The sequence below is a fragment of the Pseudophryne corroboree genome, unplaced genomic scaffold (genome assembly GCF_028390025.1).
Source record: "Pseudophryne corroboree isolate aPseCor3 unplaced genomic scaffold, aPseCor3.hap2 scaffold_512, whole genome shotgun sequence".
Lineage (NCBI taxonomy): Eukaryota > Metazoa > Chordata > Amphibia > Anura > Myobatrachidae > Pseudophryne > Pseudophryne corroboree.
In genome coordinates, this window is record NW_026970116.1 from 385,858 (window position 1) to 411,068 (window position 25,211).

The window sequence follows — 25,211 nt, forward strand, 5'->3', positions numbered from 1 at the left end:
CGGCGCACGTCATGAGTGTAACTAGGCAACATGCTAAACAACGCCGCTACATAACACCATGACAACCAGCTAGTGACATCCGATAACTGCACAGACAATCATAATTAGCGTGACGGGCAACACACCGCTAATATCAGAGCCATCACAATAGCACGAACTAATAATCAAAATATTAGTATATAATAACTTTAAGAGCACTATCAGAATACACTTTAGATCAATAACGAACATTGCAGTATCGTAGAAAGCCAACACATCCTAAAAATCATGATAACAGACCACAAACCACAGAAGCAGATAAAGTTAAATGGCACAAAATCATTACAGCAGGGATCAATATCATATCTTCAAAAGTTTTAAATTGCGATTGCCACCTATAGGGGTGGCAATCGCAATTTAAAACTTTTGAAGAGAGAGGCAGAGTGGATTCACAGATTGGATGTTATCCATCCTAAAGGGTTAAACGAAATGAACTCATTCATTAGTTTCCGTTAATATCTCTGCTGTCTGTGTACACATTTTGTTACAACAGCTAGGGACATGATATGATATTGATCCCTGCTGTAATGATTTTGTGCCATTTAACTTTATCTGCTTCTGTGGTTTGTGGTCTGTTATCATGATTTTTAGGATGTGTTGGCTTTCTACGATACTGCAATGTTCGTTATTGATCTAAAGTGTATTCTGATAGTGCTCTTAAAGTTATTATATACTAATATTTTGATTATTAGTTCGTGCTATTGTGATGGCTCTGATATTAGCGGTGTGTTGCCCGTCACGCTAATTATGATTGTCTGTGCAGTTATCGGATGTCACTAGCTGGTTGTCATGGTGTTATGTAGCGGCGTTGTTTAGCATGTTGCCTAGTTACACTCATGACGTGCGCCGCGTAGCTACGCGGTGACGTCAGTTAAGCCGCGCCAGAGGGACGGGCCGGGTCTCCTGCGCCCGGCAGCGCGTGCAATCACGGGGCTGGTGATGGTAGTTTGGAGGGGATATAAGGTGAGTTCATTGTCTGTATGTATATGTTTACCTGACGAAAAACTCAATTAGAGTTTGAAACGTTGTACTCCTGAACGGTTTCCTGTCGTTTTTGCTGCCAAGAGGTTATGAGTGCCGTACGTTTGTTTCTCTACATGCTGTTTGTGTAAGGGCACCAAACCCAGTTTCTGTATTACTCGTGGAGTGCCGGGCCTGCTGCATTGTATATATATATATATATATATATATATATATATATATACACACACGTGTATATTACTGTGGCCGTTTATTGTGGCCACCTACAGACAGCTGCCACCTCTCAGGCACTAGAGAGGCGCAGCTGCTGCAGAACCTATTGCCTTTCACATAAATTAAATAAGAAGAGGCAGAGGGGGGGGAAGAAGTGAACCTAGCTACAAGATGCAGGAGGGGGGGGGGAGCAGCGGGAGCCTAATAGCTGTGGGGGAGCTGGTAATAAGAAGAGGCAGAGGGGGGGGGGGGAAGAAGTGAACCTAGCTACAAGATGCAGGAGGGGGGGGGGGGAGCAACGGGAGCCTAATAGCTGTGGGGGAGCTGGTAATTAGAAGAGGCAGAGGTGGGGGGGGAGAAGTGAACATAGCTACAAGATGCAGAAGGGGGGGGAGAAGTGAACATAGCTACAAGATGCAGAAGGGGGGGGAGAAGTGAACAAAGCTACAAGATGCAGAAGGGGGGGGAGAAGTGAACAAAGCTACAAGATGCAGGAGGGGAGGGGGGGGTGCAGCGGGAGCCTAATAGCTGTGGGGGCGCTTGTCACAAAAAGAGGCAGCAGCAGGTACTGATGCGGGAGCCGGTCGCGGGATTGGGGGGGTAGCGCGGATAACAATTTGCACTGGATTGTAGGGAGAGGCGGCGCCCGATGCGGCAGCAGTGCGGACCAGGCCAGCGGGTGACTCTCCTTCATGTGCCCTGTGCCCAAATGCAGGGGTGATGGGGGGGGGATGCGGCGCGGGAGACCATCGCGTGGGGGAGCGGCGGGTAGTCAGTGATGCGGAGCGGACCAGGCCAGCGGGTGACTCTCCTTCATGTGCCCTGTGCCCAAATGCAGGGGTGATGGGGGGGGACGCGGGAGACCATCGCGTGGGGGAGCGGCGGGTAGTCAGTGATAGGCTGATACTGTGGGACCCGGGACCCCGGACTCAGGAGCACAGGCGGCAGCAGGCTGCACATAGCCCACATAACATAGTGGAATGTGTTATGATCGCAGAGGTGGGGGGGCGGCGGCACGGCAGGGTTGCAGAAGTAGGCACACAGTCAGTCAACTCACTTTTGAAGGCAGAGTCAGACAGACGTGGTGGGCGCACACGAGCAGCTCCTCTGTTTCTGCTGAGGCACATGATAAAAAAGTGTTCTCTTTCACTTTCGTTCACTAAGCAGTGCCGCCCTCCAGTGGTCGCCGCCCATAGGCAGCTGCCTAAAGCTGCCTAGTGGTAGCGCCGGCCCTGGCTGAATGAGAACTGCTGGCATGGCACTCAGGCGACAGGTGGAATCTTGGTCATGCTCTGGTTTCTCTTCAGAACTAACAAATATTTCGCCTTTTATTAAAGATTTCCGTGGAGAGGAGCAAAACTGAGTTTTATCTCAATTTTTGCATGCCCCATATCATACCTCCCAACTGTCCCGATTTTCGCGGGACAGTCCCGTTTTTTGGGGACTGTCCCGCTGTCCCACCTGCGGGCCGCAGTGTCCCGCGGTGGGGAGGACAGTTGGGAGGCTCTGTCTGTCGCTGCCCTGCTTAGCAGAGCAGCGGTGAATAGACGCTGTGCGCATGCGCACAGCGTCTATTCACTGAAGTCAGAGGGAGAGGTGGCATGCCAGCGGCTCACAGAGCGCTGGGCATGCCCCCTCAGTGCCGAAAACGGGGGCGTGACTCGCGATCGCGGGTCCTCCCGCGAAGCCACACCCCCTTTTACTTAGGCCACGCCCTTTTTGGGAGCGCGCGCGACTTCGCCGCGCGTGTGTCCCTCTATGCGAGCCGACAAAGTTGGGAGGTATGCCCATATTATTGGGGTTTCTTTTATCAGTTTAAAGACAGAACGAGTGTGCTTTCTTGTTAGCTTTAATGTAAGTTTATTTGCATAACAATGACAGTAAATGTTTGTTTCTTTTCAAACAGAACTTTCTTGACCATGCTACTTGCTTGAAAGATCTGGGAGCACATGGAAAACAGTACAAACCATGCAGTATCACAAGAGCCTTTATTTGATCTTTCATGAAGATAGAGCAGAATTGAGGACACGTCAACAATTTCTGCCGAAGGTGGTTCATCTTTCCACATGGTGCCTTTGGCCACTGACACCTTCGTTGAGTCAAAGTCTCTGGCTGTGGTCAGAACTTTGAAAATTTATGTCACCAGAACGGTTCAGATTAGGAAAACAGAGGCTCTGTTTGTCCTGTATGCTCCCAACAGGATTGGGTGTCCTGCTTCCATGCAGACCATTATGCGCTGGATCTGTGGTAAGATTCAGCATGCTCATTCCACGGCAGGATTGCCGTTACTGAATTAGGTGAAGACCCATTCTACTAGAAAGGTGGGTTCATCCTGGGCAGCTGGTCGGGGAGTCTCGGCATTGCAACTTTGCCGAGCAGCTATTTAGTAAACACTTTTGCTAAGTTTTATAAGTTTGATACCTTGGCCGATGATAACCTCAAGTTGGGTCATTCGGTGCTGCAGAGTCGTACGCACTCTTCCACCCGTTCAAGAGCTTTGGTATAACCCCATGGTTCTTAATGTGACCCCAGCATCCTCTAGGTCGTATGAGAAAATAGGATTTTAATACCTACCGGTAAATCCTTTTCTCTTAGTCTGTAGAGGATGCTGGGCACCCGTCCCAGTCCATACTGTGTCTGCAGTTATTACTTGTGGTTATACACATGTTGTGTTATGGTTCTGGTCAGCTTTTTGCTGCAATTGTTCATGCCGTTGGCTTGTGTTCTGTTGAATGCCACATTCTGCGGCATGCTTAAGGTGTGAGCTGGTAAGATGCTCACCTTAGTTTAACAATAAATCCTTTCCTCGAAATGTCCGTCTCCCTGGGCACAGTTCCTATAACCGGAGTCTGGAGGAGGGGCATAGAGGGAGGAGCCAGTTCACACCCTTTGAAAGTCTTAAAGTGCCCATGTCTCTTGCGGATCCCGTCTATACCCCATGGTTCTTAATGTGACCCCAGCATCCTCTACGGACTAAGAGAAAAGGATGCCCTTGCGCACTATCCTGACTTCTCCTCCCGTCTGCTTACTTTGTGCCTTCCAACGCACAATGCGAACTACAGGTGGTGCTGTAGGGCCCACACCCTTTTACTTGCCTTACAGAACAGCTCTGGAGCTGTTACAGTGCCCAGCTGCTGCAAGAAATCAGCTTGAATGCTTCAGGGGATGGGGCATGGCCAACATGAGCCCCACACCAAAGGAGGGTGGGGGTGTTTAATGAAAACTAGGGGTCATCCAAGCACTGCAAAAGGCCGCCATGCCCTGCACGCCCCTTTTCTCTTTTCATATGCAGATGAGGGTTCCAGCCAACTTTGGCCCACTGCTTGGATAACATCACTGTATGCAAATCCGTCTGCTGCAGACCTTCCCCCAGGAATGCTTGTACTAGATGTTGCATATGGTTTGATATTTGATGGTGCTTCAGTATTAGGCAGCCTTCCGCCCTCCCATGTTCATCTGAAAAGATGTGGTCTCCCTGCAGTTGTTGTCCCCAGACGAGAGTTCCCTTGTGCTTCCTCAGTTGAATCTCCTTAACTTGACGGGGGAGGGGCTGCCAGAGCAGACACCCTCCCCAGCCCTATCCCAACTCATACTTATTTTGCATATGAGATTTCTTGATCATGAAGATTGTTCTCACAGGGTGAGGTTCATCCATTATATTTTAAAATAGGAAGGTACAAATTACATATTTGAATTGCATTTATGTGCTGGATTCAAATGTCCCCCCCCCCCTTCCATTCTCAATTGTGCCCGTCAGCAGCTATTCTAAGGTTGCTGCCAATGGGTGTGACACATTTATTTCTTCTGTGGGGTACACTGGACTCCACAAGGATTCACATTGGGGTGTAGAGTAGGATCTTGATCTGAGGCACCAACCGGCTCAAAGCTTTTGACTGTTCCCAAGATGCTCAGTGCATTCTCCTCTATAACCCCGCTTCCATGAACAGGGAGCTCAGTTTGTAGTTGGTGCCTTCAGTAGCAGGCCACTTAACAGGGGCCTGCCTCAGGCAGCCTATTCTTAGCTATAAATTTTGACAAGAAAAGAAGAACTTGTTTTATGAGAATCTACAAGGGCTGCAGCAGGCTAGGTCTAATAGACATCTTTACTGCAGCTTCATCACTCCCAGCGGCGCTGTATACTCCCGTGCCCCGGTTGCTGGGTCACTGCAGCGGAGGCTCCGGTTTCATCCTAAGGTCAGTCACACACACACCACCCTTCCGGATCACGAGGCCGCTGATGAAGGGGAGCGTGGCCGTAGGGGGTGGACCGTGTGCGCACTGGCGTGGACACTGATTACTGGGCAGCCGCTCCACTAGCCACCAGGTACAGTTAAGGAGCACAGGTCTGGGGGTTTTTCTCCTATATTAACCCAATTTTGTACTGCCCGCAGCGCATTGTGATAGGTAATAGGGCCTGATTCAGGTTGGATTGCAATCACAATAAGCGATCCAACTGCAAAAATTGCTAAGAGCATACGCATGTGCCTGCATTTTCTGCGGCACCCCGCAGAGAATGCGATCGCCTCTGCCTGTCAATCGGGGCGGGGGGGGGGGATAGGTGGGTCAGCAACACTCCATTTCCAAGTCAGGGATGGAGCGGTGCGGGTGCAAGGCTTCAAAATGGGGTCTGCAACGGAGGAGACACAGGGGGCGTGGTCACAGCGGCTGTATGACATCACATTCAGCCGCTGTGATCACAAAAATGGTGGCGGCTTCCTGCGCGCACATACAGTCTGCACCAGCAGGAGGCTACACCATTTTTTATGATCACGCTGAACTGCAGTGCGACTGCAATTACAGCATGGTCAAGAATGGAGGCGTCATGCTGGGTGGCCATGCCTTTTCACTGTGCAGGAGCCAGCACCGCTCACACACCAGTCCCCGGGTGCAGCCCCCAACCCCCGGGACACCCGGAGCAACAAAATGTAGATTCAGGCCACCAGGCCACGCCCCTACCTATGAAACCATGCCTCCTTTTTACCATTGCGCTGCTTATCTGCGCGCACTGCATTACAATCTCCCTCGCCACCTCTCTGGGTGTCACCAGTAATAGTGACACCTCTGCCATGCTTGTAGCAGCTGGTCCTAAGATCTACGCCTCAAGCCCTGAGTGTTTGCCCTTGTGACTTGTTGATCATCATAGCGAAGCAGATGCTTACAGAAAACTGCAGGGGCTTAGATTGAAAATAAAAAAATTGATGGGTATAAGGTAGAGAGGAGCGGGTTCGGTTCTCCGAGAACCGAATTCCCCACGAACTCCACGTGGTTTACACTGGTCCGAGGCAGGCTCGGTTGTTCCCGCCTGACTCGGAAAACCTGAACAAGGGAAAATGTCATCATCCCGCTGTCGGATTCTCGCGAGATTCGGATTCCATATAAAGAGCTGCGCGTTGCCGCCATTTTTACTCGTGCATTGAAGAGAGAGCGGAATGGACGTGGCTATGTTCTCTCAGTGGAAATCTCAATATCAGTGCTCAGTATCAGTGGTTACTTATTGCTGCTCAGTAATACTAGTAGTGTGTCTCTCCTGCTCAGTGTCAGTTCTCAGTAGTATCCTCATCAGTGCTCAGTATCACTGCTCATTGTCTTGTGCTGCATTGTGGTGCTCAGCATACTACAGTACATTACTAATAGTCCAGTGCTGCATCTTGCTGCTCAGTGTCAGTTCTAGTATCCTCATCAGTGCTCACTATCACTGCTCATTGCATTGTGGTGTTCTGTATACTACAGTAACATAGTAATATAGTATATATAGAGGAGCGGGTTCGGTTCTCCGAGAACCGAATTCCCGACGAACTCCACGTGGTTTACACTGGTCCGAGGCTGGCTTGGTTGTTCCCGCCTGACTCGGAAAACCTGAACAAGGGAAAATGTCATCATCCCGCTGTCAGATTCTCGTGAGATTCGGATTCCATATAAAGAGCTGCGCGTTGCTGCCATTTTTACTCGTGCATTGAAGAGAGAGCGGAGAGGACGTGGCTATGTTCTCTCAGTGGAAATCTCAATATCAGTGCTCAGTATCAGTGGTTACTTATTGCTGCTCAGTAATACTAGTAGTGTGTCTCTCCTGCTCAGTGTCAGTTCTCAGTAGTATCCTCATCAGTGCTCAGTATCACTGCTCATTGTCTTGTGCTGCATTGTGGTGCTCAGCATACTACAGTACATTACTAATAGTCCAGTGCTGCATCTTGCTGCTCAGTGTCAGTTCTAGTATCCTCATCAGTGCTCACTATCACTGTTCATTACATTGTGGTGTTCTGTATACTACAGTAACATAGTAATATAGTAGCATATAGTAACATAGTTTTTGAGGTTGAATAGAGGCAAATTGCCCATCGTGTTCAACCTGTTTTAAGTTGTGATGATTCTACATACTTGCTGAATAATGTTTTATGACTAGTTAGCTACTATAACTCATGTTACCCCCGGATTAACCATGTTGATATTTTAAGTATTATAACCTTGGATAGCTTTTTCATTCAGAAATGTATCCATTCCTTTTTTAAATCCAATTACAGAGTCCGCCATTACCACCTTCCCTGGCAGGGAATTCCACATCCTGATTGCCCTAACAGTGAAGATCATAGTATCTCACCTGGCAGGTAAGTAGGAGTTGGGTTAGAGCTGTGGAGGATTGCTGCTCGGGCACCCCCTGTCAAGTGAAGGAGATCCAACTGAGGCAGCACAAGGGAACTCTCGAAAGAAGAACAAGGCTAGAGGAAGATCTGAGATAAAGAAATCTGACTTTTACCAGAGCTGACCAGAGGAAAGCACAAACACAGTCCCCCACTACCACAAATAATGCAGTCGAGTTTCCCACATTTGGGGAAATCACAGGGGTCAGCATACCCAGAATGCAATGAATGAACCTCACCCTGGGAAAACAATCTTCATGACCATGGTATCTCCTATGCAAAATAAGTATGATTTGGGATAGGGCTGGGGAGGGCCGCTGCTCAGGCACATCTCTGTCAAGTAAAGGAGATTCAACTGAGGCAGCACAAGGGAACTCTCATCTGGGGACAACAACTGCAGGGAGAACACATATTTTCAGATGAAAATCTTGGTCATGCTCTGGTTTCTCTTCAGAACGAACAAATCTTTCGCCTTTTACTAAAGATTTCCGTGGAGAGGAGCAAAACTGAGTTTTACCTCAATTTTTGCATGCCCCATCTTTTTGGGGTTTCTTTTATCGGTTTAAAGATAGAATGAGTGTGCTTTAATGAAAGCTCATTTGCATAGAAATTACAGTAAATGTTTGTTTCTTTTCAAACAGAACTTTCTTGACCATGCTACTTGCTTGAAAGATCTGGGAGCACATGGAATACAGTACAAACCATGCTTATAGCAAGGAGAAGCCAGGTGAGAAATCTGCTTTCTTTCAAATTGGGCGCTCACTTTGATCTGAATGAGGACTGCTGGCATGGCACTCAGGCGACAGGTGGAATCTTGGTCATGCTCTGGTTTCTCTTCAGAATGAACAAATCTTTCGCCTTTTATTAAAGATTTCCGTGGAGAGGAGCAAAACTGAGTTTTATCTCAATTTTTGCATGCCCCATATTATTGGGGTTTCTTTTATCAGTTTAAAGACAGAACGAGTGTGCTTTCTTGTTGGCTTTAATGTAAGTTTATTTGTATAACAATGACAGTAAATGTCTGTTTCTTTTCAAGCAGAACTTTCTTGACCATACTAATTGCTTGAAAGATCTGGGAGCACATGGAAAAGAGTACAAACCATGCTTATAGCAAGGGGAAGCCTGGTGAGAAATCTGCTTTCTTTCTTTCATATTGGGTGCTCACTTTGAGCTGAATGAGGACTGCTGGCATGGCACTCAGGCGACAGGTGGAATCTTGGTCATGCTCTGGTTTCTCTTCAGAACGAACAAATCTTTCGCCTTTTACTAAAGATTTCCGTGGAGAGGAGCAAAACTGAGTTTTGTCTCAATTTTTGCATGCCCCATATTATTGGGGTTTCTTTTATCAGTTTAAAGACAGAACGAGTGTGCTTTCTTGTTAGCTTTAATGTAAGTTGCCATAGATGCAGTGAAACACGGGTGTAGGGCACGGCGTGTCCGCGTGTATTTGACTCATGTGAAATGTTATAAAACAAAAATATATGATTATGATGTTAGCTGTTAGTCTCCACTAATAGGGAATAGAAGCTGAGCTATAAGAAAGGAATACACTAGATATGATGTCACTTAGCAATTACAATGTCTAAAGTGCATACAGATAGCTACTAATAACTCTTGATAAGAAAGTATATCAGTGTGGGTATATTTATATGATGGGATATTGGGACTAGTGAATATATATCACTCCTGCTGTCCAGATTGGCAATAACCAGACAATTATGATAAGAGTAGAGATGTCACATGGGCTGCTATAGATATTAATTTAATGCTGTATGTGTCATTTGTTACAAATGGATACATTTTCTATGAGTCAGCCTAGCAGCTGCATGTTCTAACAGAACACTATCCTCACACAGAATCTGCTAACCTTGAGATAACTAAATGACAGTGTGTAACAGTCTCTTTACTATAAGACTGTTACAAAGTAATATATATATTTGAAGTCAGTCTAGCAGCTGTGTGTTCCAGCAGTTTATAAGACAAAGAAAATCTCCTATTGTGGAATCTAGACACATGGGACTGCTGGCCTGTGTCATACTATTTCTATGTAATACCAGTAACATGTATATAACTGTTACATAATTGTTACAAATGGATAAATCTTTGAGTCAGCCTAGCAGCTGCATGTCCTAACAGGACACCATAAATCCTTTACAGTGTAACAAATTGATTGGTAACACTTAAAGGCTGGAGAGCAGTTATATGCCTTACTAGCATACTCAATATACCACCTTATTACACCAGTTACCACGATTATTGACAGCGCATTTGATATATTATATTACCCTCACACTGAGTCTGTTTACCTTTAGATAACTAAGTGACCGAATATGTAACAGTTTCTCTATCATAAGACTGTTACAAAGTGAGATAGATATATTTGGAAGTCAGTCAAACAGCAGTGTGTTTCAGCGGTTTATAAGAAAATTCCTCATTGTGGAATCTGGACCACTAAGGGTTATTATATATATAGCACATGGAATTGCCACATCTCCCTATATGATAATTTCATTACACTGTAACATAATAAGAATTAACTCTTTAACAGTGTAAATAGAGAGTAATGAATCTCTGACACATGGAATATATTATTTCTTAGATGAATTGGATAAACCATTATGACAGACACTTTGCTTCCTAATAAGAATTGAGGTGGCTATACCTCTAAGGAAAGCATTATTGCCTACGCCTAGATCAGATTAAATAAGATCTGGCTGAATATATGAAGGAAGGTTGCTATTTATATGAGAATTGGAATTGCTATATTCCTTAAGGCAACCCCACCGATTGATATATGTTGTCAATTAAGTATATCTGAACGGCTATATCTGGACCAGATTTAATAAGATCTGGCTGATTATATGAAGGAGGGCTGCTATTTATATTGGAATTGCCATATTCCTTAAGGCAACCGCACCTGTTGGTATATCTCGCCAATTAACTATATCTAAACAGCTAAATTAAAGATATTCATCATTTTTTTAGTTTGGATATTAATAAATATGATCTTTCCATGATGCATAGAGATTTCCCTATCAAGTGATTCCTTATCCGATATAGAAAGCTATCCCCCTATGGTATTGAATTTAGGAATATAGTCTTAGGGGACACAGAGAAATAAGTGATCCCCATCTACCTAAGCACCCCACAAATTGGAGGTTAGCTTACCGGTTATACTCAATCACCCCCACAAATTCGCCAATGGGGATGGCTTCCCGGGAGGTAACCCCTATTGAGTGAAGGGAGTATATAGGATATGACCCAGTGGTACCTGACGACATAGATACTAACAGCTATTTAATAACATTACGCTAGAAAGTGATTATTAGCAACATATATATCTATATAAACAACCCCGCCAGGGTTGTGCCTTCAAAAATAATCACACACGGACACGCTTTTTAAACCTTTTTTTCACATCTCTTTATTCTTCTTATGCACATGTATGTTAGTTCTGTGATTTTAACCTTTATGTTTCACTGCAGTTTGGGATAATAATATTAATATTTATCCAATTTTAATACATACTTAATAAAGGTTATATTTTATGATTCATTCATTCTGTCCAGTGCGTCAACAGTGCAGATTTCTTCTTGTTTTTTCTCCCAAATTCTATAACAATGACAGTAAATGTTGTTACTTTTCAAACAGAACTTTCTTGACCATGCTACTTGCTTGAAAGATCTGGGAGCACATGGAAAACAGTACAAACCATGCAGTATCACAAGAGCTTTTGATCTTTGATCTTTCATGAAGATAGAGCAGAATTGAGGACACGTCAACAATTTCTGCCGAAGGTGGTTCATCTTTCCACATGGTGCCTTTGGCCACTGACACCTTCGTTGAGTCAAAGTCTCTGGCTGTGGTCAGAACTTTGAAAATTTATGTCACCAGAACGGTTCAGATTAGGAAAACAGAGGCTCTGTTTGTCCTGTATGCTCCCAACAGGATTGGGTGTCCTGCTTCCATGTAGACCATTATGCGCTGGATCTGTGGTAAGATTCAGCATGCTCATTCCACGGCAGGATTGCCGTTACTGAATTAGGTGAAGACCCATTCTACTAGAAAGGTGGGTTCATCCTGGGCAGCTGGTCGGGGAGTCTCGGCATTGCAACTTTGCCGAGCAGCTATTTAGTAAACACTTTTGCTAAGTTTTACAAGTTTGATACCTTGGCTGATGATAACCTCAAGTTGGGTCATTCGGTGCTGCAGAGTCGTACGCACTCTCCCACCCGTTCAAGAGCTTTGGTATAACCCCATGGTTCTTAATGTGACCCCAGCATCCTCTAGGTCGTATGAGAAAATAGGATTTTAATACCTACCGGTAAATCCTTTTCTCTTAGTCCGTAGAGGATGCTGGGCACCCGTCCCAGTCCATACTGTGTCTGCAGTTATTACTTGTGGTTATACACATGTTGTGTTATGGTTCTGGTCAGCTTTTTGCTGCAATTGTTCATGCCGTTGGCTTGTGTTCTGTTGAATGCCACGTTCTGCGGCATGCTTAAGGTGTGAGCAGGTAAGATGCTCACCTTAGTTTAACAATAAATCCTTTCCTCGAAATGTCCGTCTCCCTGGGCACAGTTCCTATAACTGGAGTCTGGAGGAGGGGCATAGAGGGAGGAGCCAGTTCACACCCTTTGAAAGTCTTAAAGTGCCCATGTCTCTTGCGGATCCCGTCTATACCCCATGGTTCTTAATGTGACCCCAGCATCCTCTACGGACTAAGAGAAAAGGATGCCCTTGCGCACTATCCTGACTTCTCCTCCCGTCTGCTTACTTTGTGCCTTCCAACGCACAATGCGAACTACAGGTGGTGCTGCAGGGCCCACACCCTTTTACTTGCCTTACAGAACAGCTCTGGAGCTGTTACAGTGCCCAGCTGCTGCAAGAAATCAGCTTGAATGCTTCAGGGGATGTGGCATGGCCATCATGAGCCCCACACCAAAGGAGGGTGGGGGTGTTTAATGCGAACTAGGGGTCATCCAAGCACCGCAAAAGGCCGCCATGCCCTGCATGCCCCTTTTCTCTTTTCATATGCAGATGAGGGTTCCAGCCAACTTTGGCCCACTGCTTGGATGACATCACCGTATGCAAATCCGTCTTCTGCAGACCTTCCCCCTGGAATGCTTGTACTAGTTGTTGCATATGGTTTGATATTTGATGGTGCTTCAATATTAGGCAGCCTTCCACCCTCCCATGTTCATCTGAACAGATGTGGTCTCCCTGCAGTTGTTGTCCCCAGACGAGAGTTCCCTTGTGCGTCCTCAGTTGAATCTCCTTAACTTGACGGGGGAGGGGCTGCCCGAGCAGCCACCCTCCCCAGCCCTATCCCAACTCATACTTATTTTGCATATGAGATCTCTTGATCATGAAGATTGTTCTCACAGGGTGAGGTTCATCCATTATATTTTAAAATAGGAAGGTACAAATTACATATTTGAATTGCATCTATGTGCTGGATTCAAATGTCCCCCCCCCCCCTTCCTTTCTCAATTGTGCCCGTCAGCAGCTATTCTAAGGTTGCTGCCAATGGGTGTGACACATTAATTTCTTCTGTGGGGTACACTGGACTCCACAAGGATTCACATTAGGGTGTAGAGTAGGATCTTGATCTGAGGCACCAACCGGCTCAAAGCTTTTGACTGTTCCCAAGATGCTCAGCGCATCCTCCTCTATAACCCCGCTTCCATGAACAGGGAGCTCAGTTTGTAGTTGGTGCCTTCAGTAGCAGGCCACTTAACAGGGGCCTGCCTCAGGCAGCCTAATCTTAGCTATTAATTTTGACAAGAAAAGAAGAACTTGTTTTATGAGAATCTACAAGGGCTGCAGCAGGCTAGGTCTAATAGACATCTTTACTGCAGCTTCATCACTCCCAGCGGCGCTGTATACTCCCGTGCCTTGGTTGCTGGGTCACTGCAGCGGAGGCTCCAGTTTCTTATTAAGGTCAGGCACACACACACCGCCCTTCCGGATCACGAGGCCGCTGATGAAGGGGAGCGTGGCCGTAGGGGGTGGACCGTGTGCGCACTGGCGTGGACACTGATTACTGGGCAGCCGCTCCACTAGCCACCAGGTACAGTTAAGGAGCACAGGTCTGGGAGTTTTACTCCTATATTATCCCAATTTTGTACTGCCCGCAGCGCATTGTGATAGGTAATAGGGCCTGATTCAGGTTGGATTGCAATCACAATAAGCGATCCAACTGCAAAAATTGCTGAGAGCATACGCATGTGCCTGCATTTTCTGCGGCACCCCGCAGAGAATGCGATCGCCTCTGCCTGTCAATCGGGGCGGGGGGGGGAGAGGGGGGTCAACAACACTCCATTTCCAAGTCAGGGATGGAGCGGTGCGGGGGCAAGGCTTCAAAATGGGGTCTGCAACGGAGGAGACACAGGGGGCGTGGTCACAGCAGCTGTATGACATCACATTCAGCCGCTGTGATCACAAAAATGGTGGCGGCTTCCTGCGCGCACATACAGTCTGCACCAGCAGGAGGCTACACCATTTTTTATGATCACGCTGAACTGCAGTGCGACTGCAATTACAGCATGGTCAAGAATGGAGGCGTCATGCTGGGTGGCCATGCCCTGTCACTGTGCAGGAGCCAGCACCGCACACACACTAGTCCCCGGGTGCAGCCCCCAACCCCCGGGACACCCGGAGCAACAAAATGTAGATTCAGGCCACCAGGCCACGCCCCTACCTATGAAACCATGCCTCCTTTTTACCATTGCACTGCTTATCTGCGCGCACTGCATTACAATCTCCCTCGCCACCTCTCTGGGTGTCACCAGTGATAGTGACACCTCTGCCATGCTTGTAGCAGCTGGTTCTAAGATCTACGCCTCAAGCCCTGAGTGTTTGCCCTTGTGACTTGTTGATCATCATAGCGAAGCAGATGCTTACAGAAAACTGCAGGGGCTTAGATTGAAAATAAAAAAATTGATGGGTATAAGGTAGAGAGGAGCGGGTTCGGTTCTCCGAGAACCGAATTCCCGACGAACTCCACGTGGTTTACACTGGTCCGAGGCAGGCTCGGTTGTTCCCGCCTGACTCGGAAAACCTGAACAAGGGAAAATGTCATCATCCCGCTGTCGGATTCTCGCGAGATTCGGATTCCATATAAAGAGCTGCGCGTTGCCGCCATTTTTACTCGTGCATTGAAGAGAGAGCGGAGAGGACGTGGCTATGTTCTCTCAGTGGAAATCTCAATATCAGTGCTCAGTATCAGTGGTTACTTATTGCTGCTCAGTAATACTAGTAGTGTGTCTCTCCTGCTCAGTGTCAGTTCTCAGTAGTATCCTCATCAGTGCTCAGTATCACTGCTCATTGTCTTGTGCTGCATTGTGGTGCTCAGCATACTACAGTACATTACTAATAGTCCAGTGCTGCATCTTGCTGCTCAGTGTCAGTTCTAGTATCCTCATCAGTGCTCACTATCACTGCTCATTACATTGTGGTGTTCTGTATACTACAGTAACATAGTAATATAGTAACATATAGTAACATAGTTTTTGAGGTTGAATAGAGGCAAATTGCCCATCGTGTTCAACCTGTTTTAAGTTGTGATGATTCTACATACTTGCTGAATAATGTTTTATGACTAGTTAGCTACTATAACTCATGTTACCCCCGGATTAACCATGTTGATATTTTAAGTATTATAACCTTGGATAGCTTTTTCATTCAGAAATGTATCCATTCCTTTTTTAAATCCAATTACAGAGTCCGCCATTACCACCTTCCCTGGCAGGGAATTCCACATCCTGATTGCCCTAACAGTGAAGATCATAGTATCTCACCTGGCAGGTAAGTAGGAGTTGGGCTAGAGCTGTGGAGGATTGCTGCTCGGGCACCCCCTGTCAAGTGAAGGAGATCCAACTGAGGCAGCACAAGGGAACTCTCGAAAGAAGAACAAGGCTAGAGGAAGATCTGAGACAAAGAAATCTGACTTTTACCAGAGCTGACCAGAGGAAAGCACAAACACAGTCCCCCACTACCACAAATAATGCAGTCGAGTTTCCCACATTTGGGGAAATCACAGGGGTCAGCATACCCAGAGTGCAATGAATGAACCTCACCCTGGGAGAACAATCTTCATGACCATGGTATCGCCTATGCAAAATAAGTATGATTTGGGATAGGGCTGGGGGGGGCCGCTGCTCAGGCACATCTCTGTCAAGTAAAGGAGATTCAACTGAGGCAACACAAGGGAACTCTCATCTGGGGACAACAACTGCAGGGAGAACACATATTTTCAGATGAACATGGGAGGGCAGAAGGCTGCCTAATACTGAAGCACCCCCAAACAACAAACCAAATGCAACTACTAGTGCAAGCATTCCTGGGGGAAGGCCTGCAGCAGATGGATTTGCATATGGTGATGTCATCCAAGCAGTGGATCAAAGTTGGCTTCAACCCTCGTCTGCATATAAAAATAAAAATGGGGTGTGCAGGGCATGGCGGCCTTTTGCGGCGCTTGGATGACCCCTAGTTCGCATTAAACACCTCCACCTTCCTTCGGTGTGGGGCTCATGTTGGCTATGCCCCAGCCCCTGAAGCATTCAAGCTGATTTCTTGCAGCAGCTGGGCACTGTAACAGCTCCAGAGCTGCTCTGTAAAGCAAGTAAAAGGGTGTGGGCCCTGCAGCACTACCTGTAGTTTGCATTGTGCGTTGGAAGGCACAAAGTAAGCAGACGGGAGAAGTCAGGATAGTGCACAAGGGCATAGAAGGGAGCGGCTCAAGAAAAGAGAAGTGGAAACAGACAGCAAACTAGGCTGGAGAGAGACCTGAGACAAAGAGATCTGAATTATACGAGAGCCGACCAGAGGAAACACAAATTATGTAATCAAGTGTCCCACATTTGGGGAAATCGTAGGAGCAGCACACCCAGAGTGCATTGCCCTGGGAGAAGCACCTTCCTGATCATAGTATCTCACCTGGCAGGTAAGTAGGAGTTGGGCTAGAGCTGGGGAGGGTCGCTGTTCGGGCACCCCCCTGTCAAGTGAAGGAGATCCAACTGAGGCAGCACAAGGAAACTCTCAAAAAAAGAACAAGGCTAGAGGAAGATCTGAGACAAAGAAATCTGACTTTTACCAGAGCTGACCAGAGGAAAGCACAAACACAGTCCCCCACTACCACAAAAAATGCAGTCAAGTTTCCCACATTTGGGGAAATCACAGGGGTCAGCATACCCAGAATGCAATGAATGAACCTCACCCTGGGAGAACAATCTTCATGACAATGGTATCTCCTATGCAAAATAAGTATGATTTGGGATAGGGCTGGGGAGGGCCGCTGCTCAGGCACATCTCTGTCAAGTAAAGGAGATTCAACTGAGGCAGCACAAGGGAACTCTCATCTGGGGACAACAACTGCAGGGAGAACACATATTTTCAGATGAACATGGGAGAGCAGAAGGCTGCCTAATACTGAAGCACCCCCAAACAACAAACCAAATGCAACAACTAGTACAAGCATTCCTGGGAAAAGGTCTGCAGAAGACGGATTTGCATACGGTGATGTCATCCAAGCAGTGGGCCAAAGTTGGCTGGAACCCTCATCTGCATATGAAAAGAGAAAAGGGGTATGCAGGGCATGGCGGCCTTTTGCGGCGCTTGGATGACCCTTAGTTCGCATTAAACACCTCCACCCTCCGTCGGTGTGGGGCTCATGTTGGCTATGCCCCAGCCCCTGAAGCATTCAAGCTGATTTCTTGCAGCAGCTGGGCACTGTAACAGCTCCAGAGCTGCTCTGAAAAGCAAGTAAAAGGGTGTGGGCCCTGCAGCACTACCTGTAGTTTGCATTGTGCGTTGGAAGGCACAAAGTAAGCAGACAGGAGAAGTCAGGAGAGTGCACAAGGGCATAGAAGGCAGCGGCTCAAGAAAAGAGAAGTGGAAACAGACAGCAAACTAGGCTGGAGAGAGACCTGAGACAAAGAGATCTGAATTATACGAGAGCCGACCAGGGGAAACACAAATTATGCAGTCAAGTTTCCCACATTTGGGGAAATCGCAGGAGCAGCACACCCAGAGTGCAATGGGCAGTGGCGGATTTAGGGGGGGGGCACCAAGGCACGTGCCCCCCCTGTCATTTTTAGTGCAGACTGACATGCGGACGAGGGTCCGCATGTCAGTCTGCGGTCTCGTTTCCTCCCTGCTGTTAGGAGGGACACGGAGGGCACAGTGCGCGCCTCTCCTGTGTCCCTCCTGGGTCTCCGGCGGCCGCTGGTCTCATAAAGGAAGTGCCGTTCGTGAGCACTTCCTTTATTACAGTGACCCGCGGCCGCCGGAGACACAGGAGGGACACAGGGAGGCGTGCACTGTGCCCTGTGCCCTCCGTGTCCCTCCTAACAGCAAGGGAGGGGGGGGGGGAGCAGCGGCGGCGGAGGAAGGGGGGGACGCACTGGGGGGGAATATCTGGCACTGGGGGCATATTTGGCAGGGAGGGGGGGGGAATATCTGGCACTGGGGACATATATGGCACTGGGAGGAATATCTGGCACTGGGGGCATATTTGGCAGGGAGGGGGGGGGAGAATATCTGGCACTGGGGACATATATGGCACTGGGGGGAATATCTGGCACTGGGGGCATATATGGCACTGGGGGGGGATATCTGGCACTGGGGGCATATGTGGCACTGGGGGGGGATATCTGGCACTGGGGGCATATGTGGCACTGGGGGGGGGAATATCTGGCACTGAGGCATATGTGGCACTGGGGGCATATATAGCACTGGGGGGGGCGATATCTGGCACTGGGGCATATGTGGCACTGTCGGGGAATATCTGGCACTGGGGGTATATGTGTACCTGGCACATGGGGGGGGGCTATATTTGGCACTGGGGGCATGTGAGTACCTGGCACCGTGGGGGAATATCTGGCACTGGGGACATATGTGGCACTGGGAGCACAGCCCTAGCAACAAGGACTACCTCCTAGCAACGAGCATGACACCCAGTGCATGAAACCCCTGGCAACGAGCATGACACCCAGTGCATGAAACCCCTGGCAACGAGCATGACACCCAGTGCATGAAACCCCTGGCAACGAGCATGACACCCTGAGCATGAAAACCCCTGGCACCGTGCATGGAACCAAGAGCATGAAACCCCTGGCAACGAGCATGACACCCAGTGCATGAAACCCCTGACAACGAGCAGGTATTCGAAAAGTAATTAGAAGCCTTACTGTAAGACTTATTGTGTAATGGGCATTACGGTGTGTGGCATAATGTATCACGGACATTGCGGTGTGTGTCATAATGTGTCACAGGCATTACGGTGTATGGTATACTATATCGCTGGCATTGTGATATGTGGTATAATGTCTCAGGGTCATTGCAGTGTGTGGCATAATGTATCACGGACATTGCGGTGTGTGTCATAATGTGTCAGGCATTACGGTGTGTGGTATACTATATCACGGGCATTGTGGTATGTGGTATAATGTCTCAGGGTCATTGCAGTGTGGCATAATATATAACAGGCATTGCGGTGTGTGGCATAGGGTATAACGGGCATTGCGGTATGTGTCACAGGCATTACGGTGTATGGTATACTATATCACGGGCATTGTGGTATAATGTCTCAAGGTCATTGCAGTGTGTGGCATAATGTGTCACAGACATTGTATGTGCTATAATGTATCAGGGGCAGTGCAGTGTGTAGCATAATGTATAACGGGCATTGCGATTCCTGTCATAATGTGTCACAGGCATTACGGTGTGTGGCATAATGTGTCTGGGGCATTACAGTGTGTGCATATTGTGTCATGTGCATTATTGTGTGTGGAATAATGTCTAAGGGCCATTGCAGTATGTGGAATAATGTATACTGGGCATTACTATAAGGAGGAAAAATGACAAATAATGTAAGGGGCATGAATCAGGATTATTTTTCTTTCCTGTGGTGGCCAACGTCTGGGCGTGCAGGTTGCAAAACTGGGGTATAAGGTAGTCTTTTCCTGCAATACCACGCCCATTCAAACGAAGCCGCGCCCATTCCAACGAAGCCACGCCCCTTATGGTGCCCCCCCTGTAATTTTTTTCTGGATCCGCCCCTGGCAATGGGTGAGCCTTGCCCTGGGAGAAGCACCTTCATGATCATAGTATCTCACCTGGCAGGTATGTAGGAGTTGGGCTAGAGCTGGGGAGGGTCGCTGCTCGGGTACCCCCCTGTCAAGTGAAGGAGATCAAACTGAGGCAGCACAATGGAACTCTCGAAAGAAGAACAAGGCTAGAGGAAGATCTGAGACAAAGAAATCTGACTTTTACCAGAGCTGACCAGAGGAAAACACAAACACAGTCCCCCACTACCACAAATAATGCAGTTGAGTTTCCCACATTTGGGGAAATCACAGGGGTCAGCATACCCAGAATGCAATGAATGAACCTCACCCTGGGAGAACAATCTTTATGACCATGGTATCTCCTATGCAAAATAAGTATGATTTGGGATAGGGCTGGGGAGGGCCGCTGCTCAGGCACATCTCTGTCAAGTAAAGGAGATTCAACTGAGGCAGCACAAAGGAACTCTCATCTGGGGACAACAACTGCCGGGAGAACACATATTTTCAGATGAACATGGGAGGGCAGAAGGCTGCCTAATACTGAAGCACCCCCAAACAACAAACCAAATGCAACAACTAGTGCAAGCATTCCTGGGGGAAGGTCTGCAGAAGACGGATTTGCATACAGTGATGTCATCCAAGCCGTGGGCCAAAGTTGGCTGGAACCCTCATCTGCATATGAAAAGAGAAAAGGGGTATGCAGGGCATGGCGGCCTTTTGCGGCGCTTGGATGACCCTTAGTTCGCATTAAACACCCCCACCCTCCTTCGGTGTGGGGCTCATGTTGGCCATGCCCCAGCCCCTGAAGCATTCAAGCTGATTTCTTGCAGCAGCTTGGCACTGTAACAGCTCCAGAGCTGCTCTGTAAGGCAAGTAAAAGGGTGTGGGCCCTGCAGCACTACCTGTAGTTTGCATTGTGCATCGGAAGGCACAAAGTAAGCAGACAGGAGGAGAAGTCAGGATAGTGCACAAGGGTGTAGAAGGGAGGGGCTCAAGAAAAAAGAAGTGGAAACAGACAGCAAACTAGGCTGGAGAGAGACCTGAGACAAAGAGATCTGAATTATATGAGAGCCGACTAGGGGAAACACAAATTATGCAGTCAAGTTTCCCACATTTGGGGAAATCGCAGGGGCAGCACACCCAGAGTGCAATGGGTGAGCCTTGCCCTGGGAGAAGCAACTTCATGATCATAGTATCTCACCTGGCAGGTAAGTAGGAGTTGGGCTAGAGCTGGGGAGGGTCGCTGCTCGGGCACCCCCCTGTCAAGTGAAGGAGATCCAACTGAGGCAGCACAATGGAACTCTTGAAAGAAGAACAAGGCTAGAGGAAGATCTGAGACAAAGAAATCTGACTTTTACCAGAGCTGACCAGAGGAAAGCACAAACACAGTCCCCCACTACCACAAATAATGCAGTTGAGTTTCCCACATTTGGGGAAATCACAGAGGTCAGCATACCCAGAACGCAATGAATGAACCTAACCCTGGGAGAACAATCTTCATGACCATGGTATCTCCTATGCAAAATAAGTATGATTTGGGATAGGGCTGGGGAGGGCCGCTGCTCAGGCACATCTCTGTCAAGTAAAGGAGATTCAACTGAGGCAGCACAAGGGAACTCTCATCTGGGGACAACAACTGCAGGGAGAACACATATTTTCAGATGAACATGGGAGGGCAGAAGGCTGCCTAATACTGAAGCACCCCCAAACAACAAACCAAATGCAACAACTAGTGCAAGCATTCCTGGGGGAAGGCCTGCCGCAGATGGATTTGCATATGGTGATGTCATCCAAGCAGTGGGTCAAAGTTGGCTTCAACCCTCGTCTGCATATGAAAAGAGAAAAGGGGCATGCAGGGCATGGCGGCCTTTTGCGGCGCTTGGCTGACCCCTAGTTCGCATTAAACACCTCCACCCTCCGTCGGTGTGGGGCTCATGTTGGCTATGCCCCAGCCCCTGAAGCATTCAAGCTGATTTCTTGCTGCAGCTGGGCACTGTAACAGCTCCAGAGCTGCTCTGTAAGGCAAGTAAAAGGGTGTGGGCCCTGCAGCACTACCTGTAGTTTGCATTGTGCGTTGGAAGGCACAAAGTAAGCAGACAGGAGAAGTCAGGAGAGTGCACAAGGGCATAGAAGGCAGCGGCTCAAGAAAAGAGAAGTGGAAACAGACAGCAAACTAGGCTGGAGAGAGACCTGAGACAAAGAGATCTGAATTATACGAGAGCCGACCAGGGGAAACACAAATTATGCAGTCAAGTTTCCCACAGGAGTATATAGGATACGACCCAGTGGTACCTGACGACATAGATACTAACAGCTATTTAATAACATTACGCTAGAAAGTGATTATTAGCAACATATATATCTATATAAACAACCCCGCCAGGGTTGTGCCTTCAAAAATAATCACACACGGACACGCTTTTTAAACCTTTTTTTCACATCTCTTTATTCTTCTTATGCACATGTATGTTAGTTCTGTGATTTTAACCTTTATGTTTCACTGCAGTTTGGGATAATAATATTAATATTTATCCAATTTTAATACATACTTAATAAAGGTTATATTTTATGATTCATTCATTCTGTCCAGTGCATCAACAGTGCAGATTTCTTCTTGTTTTTTCTCCCAAATTCTATAACAATGACAGTAAATGTTGTTTCTTTTCAAACAGAACTTTCTTGACCATGCTTCTTTCTTGAAAGATCTGGGAGCACATGGAAAACAGTACAAACCATGCAGTATCACAAGAGCCTTTATTTGATCTTTCATGAAGATAGAGCAGAATTGAGGACACGTCAACAATTTCTGCCGAAGGTGGTTCATCTTTCCACATGGTGCCTTTGGCCACTGACACCTTCGTTGAGTCAAAGTCTCTGGCTGTGGTCAGAACTTTGAAAATTTATGTCACCAGAACGGTTCAGATTAGGAAAACAGAGGCTCTGTTTGTCCTGTATGCTCCCAACAGGATTGGGTGTCCTGCTTCCATGTAGACCATTATGCGCTGGATCTGTGGTAAGATTCAGCATGCTCATTCCACGGCAGGATTGCCGTTACTGAATTAGGTGAAGACCCATTCTACTAGAAAGGTGGGTTCATCCTGGGCAGCTGGTCAGGGAGTCTCGGCATTGCAACTTTGCCGAGCAGCTATTTAGTAAACACTTTTGCTAAGTTTTAAAAGTTTTAGAGTAAAGGAGATTCAACTGAGGCAGCACAAGGGAACTCCCATCTGGGGACAACAACTGCAGTGAGAACACATATTTTCAGATGAACATGGGAGGGCAGAAGGCTGCCTAATACTGAAGCACCCCCAAACGACAAACCAAATTCAACAACTAGTACAAGCATTCCTGGGGGAAGGTCTGCAGAAGACGGATTTGCATACAGTGATGTCATCCAAGCAGTGGGCCAAAGTTGGCTGGAACCCTCATCTGCATATGAAAAGAGAAAAGGGGTATGCAGGGCATGGCGGCCTTTTGCGGCGCTTGGATGACCCTTAGTTCGCATTAAACACCCCCACCCTCCTTCGGTGTGGGGCTCATGTTGGCCATGCCCCAGCCCCTGAAGCATTCAAGCTGATTTCTTGCAGCAGCTTGGCACTGTAACAGCTCCAGAGCTGCTCTGTAAGGCAAGTAAAAGGGTGTGGGCCCTGCAGCACTACCTGTAGTTTGCATTGTGCATTGGAAGGCACAAAGTAAGCAGACAGGAGGAGAAGTCAGGATAGTCCACAAGGGTATAGAAGGGAGGGGCTCAAGAAAAAAGAAGTGGAAACAGACAGCAAACTAGGCTGGAAAGAGACCTGAGACAAAGAGATCTGAATTATATGAGAGCCGACCAGGGGAAACACAAATTATGCAGTCAAGTTTCCCACATTTGGGGAAATCGCAGGGGCAGCACACCCAGGTGAGATACTATAATCAGGACGGTGCTTCTCCCAGGGCAAAGCTCACCCATTGCACTCTGGGTGTGCTGCTCCTACGATTTCCCCAAATGTGGGACACTTGACTGCATAATTTGTGTTTCCTCTGGTCGGCTCTCGTATAATTCAGATCTCTTTGTCTCAGGTCTCTCTCCAGCCTAGTTTGCTGTCTGTTTCCACTTCTTTTTTCTTGAGCCCCTCCCTTCTATACCCTTGTGCACTATCCTGACTTCTCCTCCCGTCTGCTTACTTTGTGCCTTCCAACGCACAATGCAAACTACAGGTAGTGCTGCAGGGCCCACACCCTTTTACTTGCCTTACAGAGCAGCTCTGGAGCTGTTACAGTGCCCAGCTGCTGCAAGAAATCAGCTTGAATGCTTCATGGGATGGGGCATGGCCAACATGAGCCCCACACCAAAGGAGGGTGGGGGTGTTTAATGCAATCTAGGGGTCATCCAAGCACCGCAAAAGGCTGCCATGCCCTGCACGCCCCTTTTCTCTTTTCATATGCAGATGAGGGTTGAAGCCAACTTTGACCCACTGCTTGGATAACATCACCATATGCAAATCCATCTGCTGCAGGCCTTCCCCCAGGAATGCTTGCACTAGTTGTTGCATTTGGTTTGTTGTTTGGGGGTGCTTCAGTATTAGGCAGCCTTCTGCCCTCCCATGTTCATCTGAAAATATGTGTTCTCCCTGCAGTTGTTGTCCCCAGATGAGAGTTCCCTTGTGCTGCCTCAGTTGAATCTCCTTTACTTGACAGAGATGTGCCTGAGCAGCGGCCCTCCCCAGCCCTATCCCAAATCATACTTATTTTGCATAGGAGACACCATGGTCATGAAAATTGTTCACCCAGGGTGAGGTTCATTCATTGCATTCTGGGTATGCTGACCCCTGTGATTTCCCCAAATGTGGGAAACTCGCCTGCATTATTTGTGGTAGTGGGGGACTGTGTTTGTGTTTTCCGCTGGTCAGCTCTGGTAAAAGTCAGATTTCTTTGTCTCAGATCTTCCTCTAGCCTTGTTCTTCTTTCGAGAGTTCCATTGTGCTGCCTCAGTTGGATCTCCTTCACTTGACAGGGGGGTGCCCGAGCAGCGACCCTCCCCAGCTCTAGCCCAACTCCTACTTACCTGCCAGGTGAGATACTATGATCTTGAAGGTGCTTCTCCCAGGGCAAGGCTCACCCATTGCACTCTGGGTGTGCTGCCCCTGCGATTTCCCCAAATGTGGGAAACTTGACTGCATAATTTGTGTTTCCCCTGGTCGACTCTCGTATAATTCAGATCTCTTTGTCTCAGGTCTCTCTCCAGCCTAGTTTGCTGTCTGTTTCCACTTCTATTTTCTTGAGCCGCTCC

General features: G+C 47.7%; 12 non-coding genes and 1 pseudogene across 12 annotated transcripts; 7 read left to right on the forward strand and 6 right to left on the reverse strand.

Annotated features, from left to right (window-relative positions):
- Window positions 1–2,520: 2,520 nt before the first annotated feature.
- Window positions 2,521–2,633, forward strand: LOC135031229 (U5 spliceosomal RNA). The gene has a single exon (XR_010227065.1). It is a non-coding gene; the product is annotated as a U5 spliceosomal RNA (small nuclear RNA).
- Window positions 2,634–7,994: 5,361 nt separating this feature from the next.
- LOC135031233 (U1 spliceosomal RNA) lies at window positions 7,995–8,158 on the reverse strand. The gene has a single exon (XR_010227069.1). It is a non-coding gene; the product is annotated as a U1 spliceosomal RNA (small nuclear RNA).
- A 144-nt stretch (window positions 8,159–8,302) lies between these two features.
- Window positions 8,303–8,418, forward strand: LOC135031180 (U5 spliceosomal RNA). Its single transcript, XR_010227018.1, has one exon. It is a non-coding gene; the product is annotated as a U5 spliceosomal RNA (small nuclear RNA).
- A 270-nt stretch (window positions 8,419–8,688) lies between these two features.
- Window positions 8,689–8,804, forward strand: LOC135031213 (U5 spliceosomal RNA). The gene has a single exon (XR_010227050.1). It is a non-coding gene; the product is annotated as a U5 spliceosomal RNA (small nuclear RNA).
- A 286-nt stretch (window positions 8,805–9,090) lies between these two features.
- LOC135031197 (U5 spliceosomal RNA) lies at window positions 9,091–9,206 on the forward strand. The gene has a single exon (XR_010227034.1). It is a non-coding gene; the product is annotated as a U5 spliceosomal RNA (small nuclear RNA).
- A 6,630-nt stretch (window positions 9,207–15,836) lies between these two features.
- Window positions 15,837–16,000, reverse strand: LOC135031235 (U1 spliceosomal RNA). Its single transcript, XR_010227070.1, has one exon. It is a non-coding gene; the product is annotated as a U1 spliceosomal RNA (small nuclear RNA).
- Window positions 16,001–16,975: 975 nt separating this feature from the next.
- LOC135031048 (U1 spliceosomal RNA) lies at window positions 16,976–17,139 on the reverse strand. Its single transcript, XR_010226918.1, has one exon. It is a non-coding gene; the product is annotated as a U1 spliceosomal RNA (small nuclear RNA).
- A 3,015-nt stretch (window positions 17,140–20,154) lies between these two features.
- LOC135031248 (U1 spliceosomal RNA) lies at window positions 20,155–20,318 on the reverse strand. Its single transcript, XR_010227083.1, has one exon. It is a non-coding gene; the product is annotated as a U1 spliceosomal RNA (small nuclear RNA).
- Window positions 20,319–21,020: 702 nt separating this feature from the next.
- Window positions 21,021–21,155, reverse strand: LOC135031139 (U1 spliceosomal RNA; annotated as a pseudogene).
- Window positions 21,156–21,307: 152 nt separating this feature from the next.
- LOC135031038 (U1 spliceosomal RNA) lies at window positions 21,308–21,471 on the reverse strand. Its single transcript, XR_010226908.1, has one exon. It is a non-coding gene; the product is annotated as a U1 spliceosomal RNA (small nuclear RNA).
- A 2,361-nt stretch (window positions 21,472–23,832) lies between these two features.
- LOC135031178 (U1 spliceosomal RNA) lies at window positions 23,833–23,988 on the forward strand. The gene has a single exon (XR_010227016.1). It is a non-coding gene; the product is annotated as a U1 spliceosomal RNA (small nuclear RNA).
- Window positions 23,989–24,662: 674 nt separating this feature from the next.
- LOC135031067 (U1 spliceosomal RNA) lies at window positions 24,663–24,826 on the forward strand. The gene has a single exon (XR_010226937.1). It is a non-coding gene; the product is annotated as a U1 spliceosomal RNA (small nuclear RNA).
- A 152-nt stretch (window positions 24,827–24,978) lies between these two features.
- On the forward strand, window positions 24,979–25,141 carry LOC135031099 (U1 spliceosomal RNA). The gene has a single exon (XR_010226967.1). It is a non-coding gene; the product is annotated as a U1 spliceosomal RNA (small nuclear RNA).
- Window positions 25,142–25,211: the final 70 nt, after the last annotated feature.